Source organism: Lampetra planeri, chromosome 23, assembly GCF_965212315.1.
Source record: "Lampetra planeri chromosome 23, kcLamPlan1.2.h2, whole genome shotgun sequence".
NCBI lineage: Eukaryota > Metazoa > Chordata > Hyperoartia > Petromyzontiformes > Petromyzontidae > Lampetra > Lampetra planeri.
The window spans coordinates 5,305,171-5,324,353 of NC_136129.1; the positions used below are offsets into that span (position 1 = coordinate 5,305,171).

Below are 19,183 nucleotides of genomic sequence, written 5' to 3' on the forward strand. Positions count from 1 at the left end.
CTCGAAGACACGCCCCTCTTAAGGGCCCGCCCCCTCCTAAGGCCACGCCTTCCCTCGAAGCCACACCCTCTCGAGGCCACGCCCTCCCTTGAGGCCACGCCCCCTCTCGAGGCCCCGCCTTTTTAAAAATCTGACGCCTTTCCGGCGACCATCTTGGGTTGGTTCTCGATTTGAAGCTTTAGTGACTGCAAGGATTCATATTCTTAGCTTTTTTCGGTAAAGTCACGTAGGTAAAAAATAAAAATTAATAAAAGTAAAATGAAAATCAAATAAAAATCACGTAGGTAAAAAATAAAAAATTAATAAAAGTAAAATATAAATAACCGATTTTTATTTTATTTTACTTTTATTCATTTATATTTTTTACCTACGTGACTTTACCGAAAAAAACCTAAGAATATGAATCTTGGGTTGGGTAACCCCGAGGGGGGGGGGACTTATCCCCTCTTTAAGGGTTTCAATCAATCAGTATAACAATCAATCAGTTTAACAATCAATTAGTCAGTCTTTAAACAATCAGTCAATCTTGTCCTTATTTGCTTCGTACGTCTGATTGCGTTTGTGCGTAATATGCGCAGAGCAACAACTGCAATGGCTACGTTCAGATGGTCTAAGCCAGACGATGTCACAATTCGCATTGTGTGGATCGGGCATTGCATCCCTCTCATACTTTGTGGTCTGCTAAAGGGGTTTTCGATGTCGCTGCGAGTCGCCGTGGAGTCGTTTCTTGGTCATCTCCTGGGACGAACATTGCCTTATTGGCCACCCCGTGCCCCTGATAAATCTCAAAGTTCATCCGACAAAGTCCCATCACAGGGCAGAAACACAACGAAATAGACACTTTTTTAATACTCAATTTCCCTGTACAAGAATTCGGATAAACAGTGTGGGTTGACAGGTTATGCCACGGCAATATAGCTGGTGGCAACAACAAACACACAATCATCAACACGTTCGTCATTCACAGTGTGCCCTTAAAAGGAAACGTTAAACAGGCGACGTTTCGGGCAATGGGCCTTCTTCATAATACATGTACCAGAAAGATTATACGTGATTTGGAGACATTATTTGGTGATGATGCTGCTGCTGCTGCTGCGATGGCAGTAGTGCCACAAACACAACAAAAACGGCACAACTGCCATCGACAACTTCCTGAAAGAAAAAATATATATAATCGGCGACTTTTCGGACAATGTCCCTTCTGCTCTGATTAAAAAAGGGGGCCATTGTCCAAGGCGTCGCAGATTCTATATATTTTTTTAAGGCTGTGTAGTTGACGTGTTGTGTTTCGAGTGAATTCATTCAAAGTTGCATATTACATCTTATGAGCATTCAAACAATATTTCTTCATGAACAATGTTTTAATCGGCATATAAAGTTAAACTCTTCGTAGCTATCACTTAACAGACAATCAATGCAATGACCAAAAGGCATTAGTAAATAAACTAATTAGTATTAAAATTATCAATTGTTGCTGGCACGCTGAATTTTGGGTCACCCTTTTGTAGTGAGGTCAACGAGAGCCTTCATTAGCATAACGACTTCGTGCTACATTCCTGGGCCGAATAGATTCTTTAGATTATTTGGCTGCTATAAATTTCCACGTAATACGCCACTACGTTGAGCAATCATTTGTAAGAGCCAGGTCGCTTCTGAAAAAGAAGCTAATCGCTCAGTGGGCTTTACCTGGTAAAATAAACAAAAATAGTAACATTTTATTTGTGTATATTTATAGTTTGTGATTTGCTCACCTTTCCCGTACTATTTTGTACTCCTATTGTTTGTTCTAGATTTGAAGTGCTTTCGCTAAGTTGTCCCCACCTGAAGAAGGACGCTTGTGTTGCGCCCGAAACGTGACTTACCGAAAAAACCAAAGACTATTGTTTGTTGTAACGGTCTGAACCCGCCCCTACTGAATATCTGTGAAAAAGAGCTTTATAGCTCATCGGATTTCTCCAGTTTAAATAAATAAACTGTTCGCCTTTTGGCGTTGTTCTCTGTTATGACACTGGTGAGACTGGCCTCTAAAGAAGGCTGCTGTGGTGTAGGCCAATCAGTTTCAAAGACGATGACCAGAGATTGTCAGAGCACGTTCAGTTTGCATGTTCACCACAAGGACTGTGTGTGATTAAATGCAGATATGATTCCTTGCAAAAGGTTTCCATTTGGTGTTTGAACATCTTAAGACTCGTTTTATTGCCAGAAAGGATAAAGTCGATTATAAAAAATGTCATACTTTAAATAAATCGATTCTGATTCTGAGCTGGAAGGGGAAGTGGTGGGAGGGGGGAATTCATATCCGATGACGTCACACCCCTTCACATTATGACGTGCGCCCTTAGTAATATGGCGGCTATGTACATGATATCGTTTTCCTGAGGGTACAAATAAAATAATCTACACGCGCAGTGCTTTATGTAATACAAAAAGGGTTGAGGCATCGCCTTAGCAGTGTAGTGCACGAGCACAAACTCGCCACACTTTGCTCAGAGGTTTTCATCCGAAAATAATATTGATAAAGTGACGTTTCGGGGGCAGTGACCCACCCTCCTTTAGAGTAGAGTTGGACTGAAGAAAATTTGATTTGTACAGGCATTAAACCACTGATTTTTACACCGTGGGGCCCTGATGCAATGCTACACGTTATGACCCACTTTAGAATTGAAATCAAAGTTTCCCAATTCTATGTTTCATACAGCGAATGAAACAACCCGTGCCTTAATTTACACAATGTCGCCTGCCTATTGGCGACGTGATAATTAACACATTCCTGCGGAGGGAGCTGGTAGGAACGTTGGGTTGCTCGGTCAATGGCCAGGGTTAATGGCGGCGTGGTGTATTCCGCAAATATGGCCGACTGTGAGGGCGGACACAAGCCGGCGTGAGTAGGTTAAACGTTGAGTTTTATAAGGGCACCACGGGGTGACCAGCCCCTCCCCACCCAGCCCCACCCCTCCCCACCCAGCCCCACCCCTCCCCACCCAGCCCCACCCCTCCCCACCCAGCCCCACCCCACCCAGCCCCACCCCTCCCCACCCAGCCCCACCCCTCCCCACCCAGCCCCACCCCTCCCCACCCAGCCCCACCCCTCCCCACCCAGCCCCACCCCTCCCCACCCAGCCCCACCCCTCCCCACCCAGCCCCACCCCTCCCCACCCAGCCCCACCCCTCCCCACCCAGCCCCACCCCTCCCCACCCAGCCCCACCCCTCCCCACCCAGCCCCACCCCTCCCCACCCAGCCCCACCCCTCCCCACCCAGCCCCACCCCTCCCCACCCAGCCCCACCCCTCCCCACCCAGCCCCACCCCTCCCCACCCAGCCCCACCCCTCCCCACCCAGCCCCACCCCTCCCCACCCAGCCCCACCCCTCCCCACCCAGCCCCACCCCTCCCCACCCAGCCCCACACCTCCCCACCCAGCCCCACCCCTCCCCACCCAGCCCCACCCCTCCCCACCCAGCCCCACCCCTCCCCACCCAGCCCCACCCCTCCCCACCCAGCCCCACCCCTCCCCACCCAGCCCCACCCCTCCCCACCCAGCCCCACCCCTCCCCACCCAGCCCCACCCCTCCCCACCCAGCCCCACCCAGCCCCACCCCTCCCCACCCAGCCCCACCCCTCCCCACCCAGCCCCACCCCTCCCCACCCAGCCCCACCCCTCCCCACCCAGCCCCACCCCACCCCTCCCCACCCAGCCCCACCCCTCCCCACCCAGCCCCACCCCTCCCCACCCAGCCCCACCCCTCCCCACCCCTCCCCACCCCTCCCCACCAGGCCCCACCAGGCCCCACCCCTCCCCACCCGGCCCCACCCCTCCCCACCCGGCCCACACCTCCCCACTCGGCCCCACCCCTCCCACCCGGCCCCACCCCTCCCACCCGGCCCCACCCCTCCCCACCCGGCCCCACCCCTCCCCACCCGGCCCCACCCCTCCCCACCCGGCCCCACCCCTCCCCACCCGGCCCCACCCCTCCCCACCCGGCCCCACCCGGCCCCACCCCTCCCCACCCCTCCCCACCCCTCCCCACCAGGCCCCACCCCTCCCCACCCTGCCCCACCCCTCCCCACCCGGCCCCACCCCTCCCCACCCGGCCCCACCCCTCCCCACCCGGCCCCACCCCTCCCCACCCGGCCCCACCCCTCCCCACCCCTCCCCACCCAGCCCCACCCCTCCCCACCCAGCCCCACCCCTCCCCACCCAGCCCCACCCCTGCCCACCCAGCCCCACCCCTCCCCACCCAGCCCCACCCCTCCCCACCCAGCCCCACCCCTCCCCACCCAGCCCCACCCCTCCCCACCCAGCCCCACCCCTCCCCACCCAGCCCCACCCCTCCCCACCCAGCCCCACCCCTCCCCACCCAGCCCCACCCCTCCCCACCCAGCCCCACCCAGCCCCACCCCTCCCCACCCCTCCCCACCCAGCCCCACCCCTCCCCACCCAGCCCCACCCCTCCCCACCCAGCCCCACCCCTCCCCACCCCTCCCCACCCAGCCCCACCCCTCCCAGCCCCACCCCTCCCCACCCAGCCCCACCCTCCCCACCCAGCCCCACCCAGCCCCACCCCTCCCCACCCAGCCCCACCCCTCCCCACCCAGCCCCACCCCTCCACACCCCTCCCCACCCAGCCCCACCCCTCCCCACCCCTCCCCACCCAGCCCCACCCCTCCCCACCCAGCCCCACCCCGCCCCACCCCTCCCACCCAGCCCCACCCCTCCCACCCAGCCCCTCCCCACCTTCCCCACCCAGCCCCTCCCCACCCTCCCCTCTCCACCCAGCCCCACCCCTCCCATTTTTGGATGCACAACGGACGGACACAATAATCCCCTGTGGGCTGGTGGAACCAGGTGGTTCCTACCAGTAATGTCCCTGAGATTTGACCCCATATGCGAACGGGGCTGTGGAGGCGGCGCGCGCTGCCAAAGTGTGGGGGGGTGTGGGGGGGGGTGTGTGGGGGGGTGGGGGGGGGTGTGGAGGGGGGCACCTCGGGCTGCAGGAGGGAACAAGTCTCGTTGCATTTGTCGTAGATGAGACGCAGCTTGCGGAAGAGCACCGTCAGCTGTCGCAGGTGCTCCTGCAGCTTGCTCAGCCGGTCGGCGTGCGTGCTCGGCAAGTACGAGCCGCCGTTGGGGAGCTGCACAAATCCCAGAGACAGAGGTCATCCCCCCCCCCATCCCACCACCTTCAACGCCGGATAGACTTTAACGAGTGTAGAGGCAAGTGCTGTTCGTGAATGTGACACCTATGAAAGGCAGGCAAGGTACACGCGGGGGATGGGTGGCCGAGCAACGCGACCGGTCGCCTTTGTCTCCCAAGTGGCGATGTTTTACAACATTACACCAGAGGCATTAATTTTGAGGCTGAGCCAACCTAGGGGAGGCCCAGCACCGCTTCCGATAATCGTCGCTGGTGTTTGTGGTCGCGAAATCGAACTCGGGTCGGCGGGTTCGGGTCTCGAGGGGGTGGTTGGTGGTCACGCAGGGATGGAGCGAGACACACCGGGACAGATGGTGAGGCGTGTACTACTACAAACATACCATGTTCATCTGGACTATTTATTCCGGAGTGTGGAACTTACAGCCAGCAGGATGGATATTTCCCGGTGGCTAGATTTGACAAGACCCCAGGCCACATATAAAGGATTAGGGCTTGGATACAGCCTGCGAACAATACGTGTGTCACTGCAGGCAAAGTTCGTATAATCTTGCTTCATTCGATAAACGTATTCAGAGTGTGTCTGCTGTACGATCATGAGAGGGCTCTGTTGGCTGGCCACTCTCTTTAGAGTTCCAAGCACTTGCAACCGTGCCTTCGCCAACTCGCACTGACCATTGAGAATGGTCAACCACCCCCTACGACTAAAACACCACATGTGGTGGGCCGTCATCCCAGCAGACGATCGACACAACGCTCCAATATTTATATTATTAATAATATCTCTGGGTGGAGCGGTGGCGCAGTGGTTAGCGAACTGTGCGTTGACCCCGCGCGGTGAAGCCTCATCAACCCCAAGGGTGGCACAATCGGGTTTAATTGTCTTTTTATATTAAGCCCGATCATCTGAAATTGTGAGAAATCCGGTTTAATTGGTTCTAATTGCAGAACCGCACTTCTCAACGATGAGCTTCATCCATTCCAAGCTAAGGAACTCACTGGCGCCCACGATTGTGGAGGAGAAGCTCGTGTTCATCACGACCAACCTGCCCGCAATCTACGACTACCCCGCAGAGGTGGGACAAAGTCAATGTTATGCATGTCACAAGTAAGTCTCAAGTCTTTGCTCTCGAGTCCCGAGTCAAGTCGAGTCAAAGATGAGGCAAGTCCCAAGTCGAGTCAGAAGTCAAAGCCTGCAAGTCTCAAGTCGAGTCCAAAGTCCTACCATTTTAGTTTCGAGCCATTTCAAGTCCTCTTACCACAGAAATAACATTTATACAAATCATGTATGTCTGTAAGATTTGTATTTATTTAAACCTCTTTTTATACAATGACATTAATCAAACACAGTAAAAAACAGAAAATTTAATTTTCACAAAAAATGCCCTTATTTCAACAGCATATTGCACTAGTCAATGCACAGCAGCTTCAGTCCTGTATTGCATTGACCTCATATTGCAAAACAGTTTAACTTTCAAATAGACATGGGTTCTTTTAGCCTAAACTTTTTTAAACATGTCATCAATAAAATCCTCACTCCTCAAAATTATCACTTCTGAAAAACTGGACCAACCTGATAATATAATTGGAATGCCTCCATAGAGACTGGTGTGTATAAGAGAGAGAGAGCTGTGTGGACAGGTGATGAGCAGAGAGTGAGTGTGTGTGCGCATGCGTGCTGTGGACAGGTGGAGGGAGGCCCCTACACTGCATTGCATTTGCAAAAGATCAAATTGGCCAAAAGTCTGTCAGTCATTTGTGCACGATGGGGACGCAGAATGATGCCACCATGGCTGAAAACTCGCTCCACTGGAGCACTAGAAGCAGGCACAGCCAAGACTCGGATGGCTACTTGAAAGAGTGAAGGAAGAGTCTTACTGTTCAGTGCCCAGAACAAAAGGGCATTCTGTCCTTCTGCCATGTCAATGTAGTGACTTAGCTGTACTGCTGGTGGGGTCGCAACATCCCTTTTCTGCCTCTTATGGTATGCAGCAAACAGCCCTTCTCCTTCCATGTCCTCTAGTTCTTCTTCAGCAGGCACCGGCACAGGCACAGGTTGCTCCGTCTCTGCAGCATCTTTCAGGATCAATTCTAAAAAAACGTGTCACAACAGCAGAAACAAAAGAGCTCTTATTACCATTACTGATGTTGATGATACTGTGCAAGACTGAAAATTGTTATTATTGTTAAAGTCAGATTAATATCACATTAGATCCTAGATCAGATTAAGATCAAATTATTTTACGTTGCATTTAAGTTGCATTGCAAGTCAATAAGATTTACCTTTAACTCGTTGTGCCACCTCTGCCTTGATGTCACGGTTGACCAGCACATGGGGCTCAATCCACAGCAGACAAAAGGCTGGATCCAAGGCAGCTGCTTTCAGGTAGACTGTGTCTGAAAAGGGGGCAGTGATCCCTTCTTGAGACTGGGCCATTTTCACATTAATGAAGATCCCAAGAAATCTTTTTTCCAGGGATGCCTGCAGACCTCTGACCAGGCCGCTCAGGAAACGAACTTGAGGCTTCAGCTTCTCAAGATGGTGATTGAGGGACAAGACGGATGGAACTACTGCACTGATTGTAATGACTTTCTCCCCCTGTGTCAAATCAGTTGCTTCTCCGAACGGTTTCAAGATGTCCACCAACTCCTTCAGCAGATTCCACTCTCGTAGTGTGAATGACAGTTCTTTATGCTCGGCCTTCTCAAGAACTGCGCAGAGCTTTTGCTGATCACAATGAAGGACTGCTTTCACCTGCCGCAGTGTAGAATTCCACCTCGTGCTCACTGCAGCAGGGATGCCTCTGTGCTCCCCAAATTCACCATCGAATATGTCTTTAAACGTTGTGCTTGTGTGGAGCAGGGAGCTAAGTTTTGATAACTTGGAGAGAGAAGGACATGCCGCTTTTGTTTCTTTCAAACCGTCTCCCACCACCAGCTGCAATGTGTGTGCAAAACACTGCAGGCGCTGTTTCTTTGCCATAGCAGCATCGACGGTTTGCTGGTCTTCTAGGGTTAAGTCATGCCATAGCTCAGGATCATCAAGATTATCTCCAGCATCATCATCTTCCTCCTGTTCGCTGGGGAAGCAGACCGTAAATGCCTTGCGCATGTTAGCAGCATTGTCACTAATGATATAGTCCAATTTAGCTTTGATGTTGTATTCATCACATATTGCCTCAAATTGGTCACAGATGCGCTCCGCTGTGTGAGAGCCTTTGAAGCGGTTGCAGGCCAAGAGATTTGTCTTTAGCTGTACTCTCTCTGCATCTCTCTCCATCCAGTGCACAGTGACACCAAGGAATCCCCTCATCTTTCGATCAGACCAAATGTCCACAGTGACTGAAACATGGTCAGTGTTGCTCAATTGAGTTTTTAACTTTGAACGTCTCTCCTCAGCAAGGCTCTCTGTTTTTGTGGTCAGCGTTCGGCGACAGACTGGGGTATACTTGCTGTCCAGCACAGCCAGAAAGTGACGAAAGCTCTTATTTTCCACAATAGATAGAGGAAAATTGCAATCAATAATCAAGTCAGACCGTATCGCATTGGAGATGGCCTTCTGCTGTGGGTGGCTCATGCTGTAACGCCCTACACGAGTGTCCAGGAATTGTGAGATTGAAGGCTGTTGTGGTTCATCTACGATGCTTTTGTTCATCTGGTATTCTTCATACCTGTAACAGAAAAGAATATGAAACAGATGTCAGAAAATCCCTTATAGCCACACATGTTGTATTTGAAACTACTCTTTACTCATATCAATGTTGTTGTGTTAATATTCATTGTCTATTGTACACTACGGTATACGATAATACATTTCAGTTTCAGTGTATGCAATATTAAGAATATTTTCACTGCTTCAAAAGTCATAAGAAAGCCCTTTCCCTCGAGAAACTGAAGTCATATGCTTTATAGCAGTGGTTTTCAAAGTGGGGACGGGGACCCCTGGGTGCCGCGAGGGGGTGCTAGGGGGGCCATGGCAAGTTGGCATGAAAAGTATAGCAAAACAAAATAATTGAATAAATTAAATAAGTAAAATAAACCAAATTAAACCAAAAATAAGCTAAACAATATCCCCATTAGTTAAGAACTGCACTATAATAATCTATTGCATCTCTGAACATTACTACTATAATCGTTATTATTTTATTATATACTGTATATATCCCAGTGGTGCGCTGCCTCACAGACCTAGACTACGGTAGCACGCTATGTCCATGCGCTGCCTGCTGTTTGGGCATGATATGAAAAGGGAAGGCTAATGGTGGATCTTCTGTGACTGTGTCATCATTTTCCTCTTTACAGTGTATATGTCTTACTATGTTTCCTGTTGTACTTGGATGGGTTTAGGGATGCACCAACTCCATCGAGTTGTGAAAGGAGGTGCACAGAAAAAAGAGTGTGGCACGGCCCATGTCAGGGGGGCCTTGGCTGGAATCTACTGGTATATGGGGGGCCTTGTCATGGTAAAGTTTGGGAACCCCTGCTTTATAGTTCACTCTCTCCTGCACACCAGATTCCATGGTGCCTTGCTGCATCACACAGCAATTGCAGGTCTACTGCTGCCTCATTCATTGTTTAATTGTGATAGTTTATGTCTTCAGCGACAGTTCAGCTTAGTTGTGATTAACCAAAATTACATAAACGACCTCAATGAGGCAGCACACCAGCCACTCTGAAACTGAACGATTGAAAGAGTAAAACTGGAAGGCCTGTTTTTGTCTCATGTGTGTTGGAGAGACTGAGATATACATTTGTGTTTATCCGTCTAGCAGCAAGGTAGAAATGATACTTTAAAACGGACGTTGACATGATGTTGAAGAGGTTTTCCATCTGAGTGTGTTACACTCATGTACCTCATATAATCGGGGTTCAAAAATCCCTATTTTTGTAAGCATTAACCAGCAAGGGAAACGTGCGTTTAATGTCTCGTTGATACAGTAAATATGCAGCAGCTAGTAAGTTACGGTACATCCGATAAGGTGCTTAGCATTCGTTCAAAACTTACCTTTCTTTGTGCAACTTCAGGTGTCGAACAAAGTTAGACGTTGTGGCAGCACCGTCTGTAATCTTCGACCCGCATGTTTTGCAAATTGCAACTCGTTTTTTGTCGACTACATCGTAATTTTTATAGCCAAACGAAACTATCTTCGGTATCATTTTGCCAACTGGCGCGTTGTTGCTTGTTGCGCTTCATTGGTTGTCTTGCAATGTGCCTGCTTAGATGCTGTCCAATCAAAACAACGTGGGACTACAGTGATTGGATGTCGTGCAGGCAGCGCGCGTGCTCTCTGCATGCATACAGGTGATGCACATTTCTTTCACAGATGCAGATAAACTGAGAGCGGCGCGGCCGTGTGAACATTTTTTCCCCCAGTTTTCATGGGAAGTAGCAAGTCTTCTCGAGTCAAAAGGCGCAAGTCCAAGTGAAGTCACGAGTCATTGATGTTAAAGTCCAAGTCGAGTTGCAAGTCTTTGTACATTTTGTCGAGTCGAGTCTGAAGTCATCAAATTCATGACTCGAGTCTGACTCGAGTCCAAGTCACATGACTCGAGTCCACACCTCTGCTACCCCGTGCCCGACGGCCCCCCGAGTACGATAGCAGCACCGACGAGGAAGCAGCCTAAGCCTTGCAGAGTTTCGTATTCATTAAACCAGGTTTTAATTCCCCGAAATCGGGTTTAATTGTATTCAAGAAAAAACCCGATGCCTGCCGCTGGAAAAATTTGTTTTTTTCCACCCCATGCTGATCAACAATCAACCACACGTGTGTGGCCTTCGAAGCCATCGCTCACCTGCATGTAGCGCAGTATCTGGAAGATCTCCGTGGTCCTCGTCACGATGTCCTGCACCGTCTCCTGCCCGATGCGGCACAGCGAGGCCATGTTCACCTCGCGCGGCCCGGGGACCCCGGCGGAGACACCGATCCCGGCCCCCCCTCCGACTACCCCCCCTACACCGCTCGGGCCCCCCAGTACCCCTAACGTCCCAGGGCCCGCGAAGCCCTGGCCACCGCCACCGGGAGGCAGCGAGCCTCCCTGACCCGAGGCCATGGTTCACGAAGCGGCTGGTTGACGAGGTAAATCGCTAATTTGGTCAGAGACGGCGTTGCCTTCATTCAAATTCGCACTGTTCCGCCACTGTCCACGCGCGTCATTTGGGGGCCGAAGCTCCTGAGCGTGACGTCATTGTTTGAAGAGGTGTGACATGACGTCATCTATTGAAGAGGGTGTGACATGACGTTTTATTGAAGGGGGTGTGACATGACGTCATTTATTGAAGGGGTGACATGACGTCATCGCTAATTTCTTGGGATTCGTGTAAAAAGACGGCTTTGGTATTTGATTAAAAGCTTTCGTGACTGCAGGGATTTCATATTTTGGTTTCTTTCGGTAAAGTCACGTAGAAGGGGAACAATAAAATAATAAAAATGTTATATAGACAAATATAAAACAATATTTTGTATTTGATTGTTTCCCTTCTACGTGACTTCACCGAAAGAAACAAGAATATAAAAGCCTTTAGTATTTATGACTGCATACCTGTCAACCCCTTATCAGTGCTTAGCTTATTACATATCAATTCAGAGCGTATTGATCACCCCGTACCCTTATAAATATCAACGTTCATCCTGCAGTCCCATCACGAGGGAGATACAAATAGAAACACAAATAGGCAAAACAAATGCCCGTTATTGAAATGGCTGTACGCCGTATAAAACCTGAAAACTCAATTTCCCTGTGCAAGAATACGGGTAAACCGTATGGGGAGACAGGCATCTTACTGTAGAGGTATTTATTTGGGGTTTCCCCCTCGCAAAACGTGGGCTTTGTATAGTACCACTAAAGGAGGCTTTGGCGCGGAAAAGAAAACCAGGCTTCTTTGATGCCTCCCGAGCCAAATTGTTTTGCAGATCAGAGGCATAATTGCAACTCAGATTTTTGTAATAGCTATTCCGACACAACCTCCACCTACAAAGACACCCTTTGGTTGTTTGATAAATCTTGCCAAGTTCCCGATGGATATTAACTCTACAACCCTAGCTTACTATTGTGCAAATTGTTCATACCATCTTGTCTGCAGTTTTATAACATGAACTTTGTACCTGTTGGATCTATGCCCTGTTTTCCGTTATTAATATTAAGAATAATAAAAAAAAACTATTTCTCTTTTTATTATATCTATATATACCTTTTAATTAAATAATGAAAACAACCCACTACAAACACACCAGGAATCTGTGAAACGGCCATTAAACTGGTAAGAAGTCGGTGACAGAGAGGTCATAGACATCCAGATGGACAAAAGATGTATGGACTAACCTCCCAAAGACATCTGGAGATGTACAGATAAGGTGCAGAGCAAACAACGGTTGAAACTCGCGTTTTCTTAACGTTTTCCTTACCGAAAAGTAGAAACTTAACATAGATAATTAACCAACAAACAATAATTTTTATTATTAGTAATTCCCTTATATTCACCGCTTACATATTATTTAGAAGTATATGTTTCCTATCTACACGACCTTCCGAAAAACTAAAGAGTACGAATTCCAGAAAGCTTAAGTGCATAGTACATTTAACCTCAGGACATTAAAAAAAAAATAACTCAGAATAAAAACACCAATCTCTGCAGAACTAAACTTGGCGAAGCCCAAAATAATAATGTGAAGAGGATCATTACGAAATTCATTAAACATAGACGAATGATAACCACGATACTAAGACCGAAGGAACTCACAAAATATAATTCAAGAATAAATGTAACACACAGGACCACTTATTATTTTATTTGTTTCTTTCGGTTAAGTCACGTCTAAAGATAAAATAATAAATTAAATAAAATAATAGAATACGACGTTTCGATTGCAACACAAGCAATCATCATCAGGTATAATGAAATAGCGACATAAAATCTAACCAGAAAACTATAGACAGACATATTAGCAGACAGATATCACCAAGATACATAGCGAGAGCAACACAGGTAACAGAGAGGGGTGATCGTCTCTGTGTGGTGGCCTTAAATAGACAGAGGGGGGGGGGCGGAGGCAGAGAGAGGGAGGAGGGTTAGAGAAAAAATTAGCATATCAATGAGTGGTCAACAGACGTGGTGCTGCGAATGTGATGGCACGGCAAGCAAGCCTGAAAATCAGGAGGACACACTAAAATTAAATAACCTAGTAAAATATCGAAATGTAATGTAATACAACACAGAGGGTCGGTCAACACACAATTAACGCATAGCCTGGTTGATTACGTATTTCAAAGATTGCTAAGTTAGAATTTAAGTGTGAACAATCTAAAGAGAGGACACAGGCAGAGAAAACAAGTCGCCAGAGAGAGAGAAAAAAGATAAGCTTAAAACTTCCCCGTAGAAGTGGTTCAATCTTAATTTTAGAACTTTCGTGACTGCAGGAATTATTATTTGTTTCTTTCGGTTAAGTCACGTCTAAAGATAAAATAATAAATTAAATAAAATAATAGAATACGACGTTTCGATTGCAACACAAGCAATCATCATCAGGTATAATGAAATAGCGACATAAAATCTAACCAGAAAACTATAGACAGACATATTAGCAGACAGATATCACCAAGATACATAGCGAGAGCAACACAGGTAACAGAGAGGGGTGATCGTCTCTGTGTGGTGGCCTTAAATAGACAGAGGGGGGGGGGCGGAGGCAGAGAGAGGGAGGAGGGTTAGAGAAAAAATTAGCATATCAATGAGTGGTCAACAGACGTGGTGCTGCGAATGCGATGGCACGGCAAGCAAGCCTGAAAATCAGGAGGACACACTAAAATTAAATAACCTAGTAAAATATCGAAATGTAATGTAATACAACACAGAGGGTCGGTCAACACACAATTAACGCATAGCCTGGTTGATTACGTATTTCAAAGATTGCTAAGTTAGAATTTAAGTGTGAACAATCTAAAGAGAGGACACAGGCAGAGAAAACAAGTCGCCAGAGAGAGAGAAAAAAGATAAGCTTAAAACTTCCCCGTAGAAGTGGTTCAATCTTAATTTTAGAACTTTCGTGACTGCAGGAATTATTATTTGTTTCTTTCGGTTAAGTCACGTCTAAAGATAAAATAATAAATAAAATAAAATAATAGAATACGACGTTTCGATTGCAACACAAGCAATCATCATCAGGTATAATGAAATAGCGACATAAAATCTAACCAGAAAACTATAGACAGACATATTAGCAGACAGATATCACCAAGATACATAGCGAGAGCAACACAGGTAACAGAGAGGGGTGATCGTCTCTGTGTGGTGGCCTTAAATAGACAGAGGGGGGGGGCGGAGGCAGAGAGAGGGAGGAGGGTTAGAGAAAAAATTAGCATATCAATGAGTGGTCAACAGACGTGGTGCTGCGAATGCGATGGCACGGCAAGCAAGCCTGAAAATCAGGAGGACACACTAAAATTAAATAACCTAGTAAAATATCGAAATGTAATGTAACACACAATTAACGCATAGCCTGGTTAACCAGGCTATGCGTTAATTGTGTGTTGACCGACCCGGTGTGTTGACCGACCGGTGTGTTGACCGACCAGTCAACACACAATTAACGCATAGCCTGGTTAACCAGGCTATGCGTTAATTGTGTGTTGACCGACCCTCTGTGTTGTATTACATTACATTTCGATATTTTACTAGGTTATTTAATTTTAGTGTGTCCTCCTGATTTTCAGGCTTGCTTGCCGTGCCATCGCATTCGCAGCACCACGTCTGTTGACCACTCATTGATATGCTAATTTTTTCTCTAACCCTCCTCCCTCTCTCTGCCTCCGCCCCCCCCTCTGTCTATTTAAGGCCACCACACAGAGACGATCACCCCTCTCTGTTACCTGTGTTGCTCTCGCTATGTATCTTGGTGATATCTGTCTGCTAATATGTCTGTCTATAGTTTTCTGGTTAGATTTTATGTCGCTATTTCATTATACCTGATGATGATTGCTTGTGTTGCAATCGAAACGTCGTATTCTATTATTTTATTTAATTTATTATTTTATCTTTAGACGTGACTTAACCGAAAGAAACAAATAATAATTCCTGCAGTCACGAAAGTTCTAAAATTAAGATTGAACCACTTCTACGGGGAAGTTTTAAGCTTATCTTTTTTCTCTCTCTCTGGCGACTTGTTTTCTCTGCCTGTGTCCTCTCTTTAGATTGTTCACACTTAAATTCTAACTTAGCAATCTTTGAAATACGTAATCAACCAGGCTATGCGTTAATTGTGTGTTGACCGACCCTCTGTGTTGTATTACATTACATTTCGATATTTTACTAGGTTATTTAATTTTAGTGTGTCCTCCTGATTTTCAGGCTTGCTTGCCGTCCCATCGCATTCGCAGCACCACGTCTGTTGACCACTCATTGATATGCTAATTTTTTCTCTAACCCTCCTCCCTCTCTCTGCCTCCGCCCCCCCCCCCTCTGTCTATTTAAGGCCACCACACAGAGACGATCACCCCTCTCTGTTACCTGTGTTGCTCTCGCTATGTATCTTGGTGATATCTGTCTGCTAATATGTCTGTCTATAGTTTTCTGGTTAGATTTTATGTCGCTATTTCATTATACCTGATGATGATTGCTTGTGTTGCAATCGAAACGTCGTATTCTATTATTTTATTTTATTTATTATTTTATCTTTAGACGTGACTTAACCGAAAGAAACAAATAATAATTCCTGCAGTCACGAAAGTTCTAAAATTAAGATTGAACCACTTCTACGGGGAAGTTTTAAGCTTATCTTTTTTCTCTCTCTCTGGCGACTTGTTTTCTCTGCCTGTGTCCTCTCTTTAGATTGTTCACACTTAAATTCTAACTTAGCAATCTTTGAAATACGTAATCAACCAGGCTATGCGTTAATTGTGTGTTGACCGACCCTCTGTGTTGTATTACATTACATTTCGATATTTTACTAGGTTATTTAATTTTAGTGTGTCCTCCTGATTTTCAGGCTTGCTTGCCGTGCCATCGCATTCGCAGCACCACGTCTGTTGACCACTCATTGATATGCTAATTTTTTCTCTAACCCTCCTCCCTCTCTCTGCCTCCGCCCCCCCCCTCTGTCTATTTAAGGCCACCACACAGAGACGATCACCCCTCTCTGTTACCTGTGTTGCTCTCGCTATGTATCTTGGTGATATCTGTCTGCTAATATGTCTGTCTATAGTTTTCTGGTTAGATTTTATGTCGCTATTTCATTATACCTGATGATGATTGCTTGTGTTGCAATCGAAACGTCGTATTCTATTATTTTATTTTATTTATTATTTTATCTTTAGACGTGACTTAACCGAAAGAAACAAATAATAATTCCTGCAGTCACGAAAGTTCTAAAATTAACACAGGACCACATTAATGTATTACAAACATCTCCTCAGCCACCCTTGTCTTCCAGCGGGGTCTGGCCTCGGAATGACCCGCGCGGGGCGGGCAAGAAGGGAGCAGAAAGGTCGCAAGGAGGGGGGGTGTCTGCTTCTTCTCGCTCTGTTTGTGTTTTTGTTGCCCGCTCACAAGGAATGCGCAGGAGAGGGGAGTCGCGTTTTGAGTTAGGCACGGGCGCACACAGCGAACGAGCAGTCTGGGTTGAGTCGTACTCGGGCTCGCAACTCGGTTTGCGACGCAGCGTTGCGACAGGGCTCACAAGAGAGCTGTGGCAGTCGTGCCTCGAGGAGAGATGGGACGACGAGACATCGTTAAAGTGGCAGCCTGAAAGCAGTCAGTCCGAGTCGCGCTCAGCGGTGCGACGGGGCTCGCAAGAGAGGTGTGGCAGATCGTGCCTCGAGAAGTGATGGAACGAGGAGGAGTCGTTCGAGTCGCAGAAGTCTGAGTTCAACCTGGGTCGGGGCTGGGTTTCAGCCGTGCTCCGGCTGGCGGAGCGTCGTGAGGAAACGAAACACCGATGCCGATAGCAGGTGCCGCTTCTCGCAGAACGAAGTTAAGTGCGAGTGAAGCTGGCAGCTACACGAACAAGAGAAGCACGGAGCAGAGAGAGTGACGAGTGACGACAAGCAATCAACCTGTAAAAGGGCGGAGATCGCCAAGCGTCGACCAAGCGAGCAAAGCAGAGAGCGCGAAGCAGTGGAGAAAGCCTGGTCAAACGGCTGTGAGGAAGAGGACAGCGCCATCGAATGTGCAGTGTGTTTGAGGCGCACACCGACCAACGACCCAGTGAGAACAGACCAGACGTCCAGAGCGACGGCGAGCATCGTGCCGACTCAACAATCAATCGAGCAGTGGAGAAGCCGGGGGCTGCCACCAAGAGAGAGAAAGCGCCATCGAATGTGCAGTGTTGGATACTCAGACCGACCACCACCCAGTGAGCACAGCCGCGTCGTCCAGAGCCACAAGCCAACACAGTCTGAAGCAAGGGCGAGTGTCCGTGTGAAGTTGGCAGCGATCAAGGAAAGAGCGACAAGAACAGCACGACCCGGGCGTCATCGAGCATCGTGCCAACTCATCATCTAGCAGTAGAGGGAGAGAGAGCGCAAGAGCAGCACGACTCGGACGTCACCGAGCGTCGTGCCGACTCGTGGAGGAGCTGCGCGCTATCCGGCGACGGAATCATCGCGCACCACGTCGGCGAGCGTCGTGGAAACTCAATCGAGCAGTGGGGAGAGAGAGAGCACGAGCAGAGACACGCCCAAGCGAGGGAGCAGCACGACTCGCTGCGGCCACGCCCAACCCAGAGGAAACCTCTGGCCGCTGTTTGTATCCTCCCACACCACACAAGCTAACGACACAACTCCCGGCTCTAAGAATTAATTAATATTACCAGGGGACAACGCACACACAGCACGCACACGAATAAGAAAAATTGTCATTGCGTTTCAGAAAGGGTTGCCATTTCGAGGTGGTGCGTTCAATATCAACGGATCGTGCAAAGCAGTTGCTGCCGTCGAGTTACATGAAAAAAAAAATGTTTAGTCATTCATACTAGGTAATCGTATAATATCGTAAATGCATGAGTTTTGTCATTCATATTAGTTCATTGCATAATCTTGCTCATGAATTATTGACGCATGTTTGACCTGCATGATAGAATGTCACATGCTTGTTAGAATAAAATTGCTTAACACCAACTGTTCGAGTGCTTCTTTCCAAGTCCATGCAAAACTATCTTATTCTCGATAACTGTATCCTGTGATGAGATATGAACTGGTGACCTAAAATAATAATAAACACACTAAGATAATCGGTAAACGTTTAATCGATGATAATCGTGTTATCCTGATGGATATAACTCTGGATAAACGAAGCTAAGCCTAATTATCACAACTGCACACATTAACATCGCAAGCATCCGCATAAATTACTACGATTATCTCCGCGATTATCATAATTTATGCATATAATTACTCACACCATCATAATTTATGCATATTGATACACACATTAACATAATTAATGCGATTTGCGCATTTTTCGGAAAATTATTAATTTTTATTATTTTCATCAAAATTTCATAACCCGACACATACAACATACCCTACAGGTTTTGTATAAAACGCCGATTTATATACATTTGAAGAACTCGTGGTGTCAATACCTGCTTGCATTTTGGTGCGTTCAACCAAATTAAACTTGGGACACACTGAATCAGGATGCGTACGTCAACCCCTTAACAGTGCTTACCAGAGGTGTGGACTCGAGTCATGTGACTTGGACTCGAGTCAGACTCGAGTCATGAATTTGATGACTTGCGACTCGACTTGGACTTGCATAACAATGACTTTGTCCCACCTATGAGATGTGGACTCGAGTCATGTGACTTGGACTCGAGTCAGACTCGAGTCATGAATTTGATGACTTGCGACTCGACTTGGAGTTGCATAACAATGACTTTGTCCCACCTCTGGTGCTTACTATATTAGACAAATTCAGACCATATTGGTCACCCCGTGCCTTTATAAATCTGAACGTTCATCCTCCAGTCCCATCACGAGAAACATTTTTTTGCCCGTATTGAAACAGCTGTACGCCGTATGGACCTCAAAACTCATTT

The 19,183-nt window shown here is 47.7% G+C and overlaps 1 long non-coding RNA gene across 1 annotated transcript; it reads right to left on the reverse strand.

Moving 5' to 3' along the window:
- Nucleotides 1-6,440: 6,440 nt before the first annotated feature.
- Nucleotides 6,441-11,358, reverse strand: LOC144726298 (uncharacterized). The gene is made up of 3 exons (XR_013587263.1): nt 10,947-11,358; nt 7,437-8,824; nt 6,441-7,244 (listed from the first exon to the last, which is right to left on the reverse strand). It is a non-coding gene; the product is annotated as an uncharacterized LOC144726298 (long non-coding RNA).
- Between the last annotated feature and the right edge of the window lie 7,825 nt (nt 11,359-19,183).